Genomic DNA, 1,411 nt, shown 5'->3' on the forward strand with positions numbered 1-1,411 from the left:
CAGTTAAGTGGCACGATGGCAAACCTTAAACTGCTGCTGTACAAGTTACCCAACACGTTGCTGCTAGGTAACCAAATAATCAGTGACTTACCAGGTAACCAATGACTGAGTTATTTGATGCCAACCTGGCTTAGTTGGCCACGACAGCTGCCTACAACTCCATAACGTTGTGTTCTGAATCAGAGTTCAGTGAATATTCTAAACATTGAATATTTCTGTCAGATTATCTATTAATATTGACCACGTCTCTATCATAATGTACATTGTTATTAATTTATTGTCTAGCTTATCTGTATTGTTATCAGAAGAATTCATTTTATTGTCATTGTGTAAGAAAGAAAGCACAACAAAATTTAAAAAAATGTATCCCCACGTTTATGCCATGAGTTTCCTATCAGGCGATCTGCTGTTTCTCTTGATCTGCAAGCAGAATAATACAACTTCATTAAGAAAATTAAACATATTTTTAACTGTACTGCTTTTTTCTATTTGCTACCTGATTTACTCTTTAACCTTGCAAAATCATTTTCTTGCTCAGTGTGTTGTGCGAGTCTTAGCTCAGAGCAAGGCCAAACCACAGCTGATCTGCAGCTGCTTTCAATATTGAAACTGAAATATTTCACCTCACAGATTGTCCCTGCATGACTTTTTTTCCGGCAGTCAATTTCTGTGCAAGTTATACATTTTTTTTTAAATCGTGCAACAGAGTGGTAGTCGTAACTCTGTTCATGCTCTTCGTTTGACAGCTGCCTGGCCTCCTCGAAAACCTTGTGTATCCACGATTGTCTGCAAAATCCTTCTGGGGAATTTTTTTCCCATTGTAGAAGTTCTTTTTTTGTGTGTTTTATTGCTTTTCAAATTCTTTCCTTCCTGTTCTTATTGAACTGTTCGGTGGGAAAGATTGAATTATTTATTCAGTACTTCTACCCCATTAAGTATTTTTAAAGCTGACCAATTGAAATAAAGAAAATGTTAAGAACTCTTTGTGTGGTTTAAATGCCAGTTATTTGTTTTCTGTCCTATGGGATTGCCTTAAGTTCTGATATTGAGACCAATATTCTGTTGGTGTGTGATGATGGAGTAGTTGTAATAGTCCGAAAACTACATTGGAATAAGGAAATGAATTTGATGAACTCAGATTTTTTGAAAGTGTGTTGCTTTTATTGATTTAAATTCCTTTTGTTTTATTTGACTTAAGGACAACAGACGGAACTAGTGGCTAAATCAGATACAAGATTCCTTGTCTTCGTATTAAATAAATAAACTGTAGAAGAGACTTTCAATGAACAATGGATTTACTGGTGGACATCAATTTAGACTGGAGTCTGGTGAATTTTGGATGATCAAGCCATTTTTGAGCAGCCTTTGTAAAACGGGAGGAGACAGGAATGTTGGGCTGGTCTGCAAGAAT

The 1,411-nt window shown here is 35.9% G+C and overlaps 1 protein-coding gene across 2 annotated transcripts in view; it reads left to right on the forward strand.

Moving 5' to 3' along the window:
• fat4 (FAT atypical cadherin 4) overlaps positions 1–1,411 on the forward strand; it is a 126,596-nt gene that overhangs the window by 18,309 nt on the left and 106,876 nt on the right. The gene's annotated exons all lie outside the window — the stretch shown is intronic.

The sequence above is a fragment of the Poecilia formosa genome, unplaced genomic scaffold (genome assembly GCF_000485575.1).
Source record: "Poecilia formosa unplaced genomic scaffold, Poecilia_formosa-5.1.2 Scaffold303, whole genome shotgun sequence".
Taxonomy (NCBI): Eukaryota; Metazoa; Chordata; class Actinopteri; order Cyprinodontiformes; family Poeciliidae; genus Poecilia; species Poecilia formosa.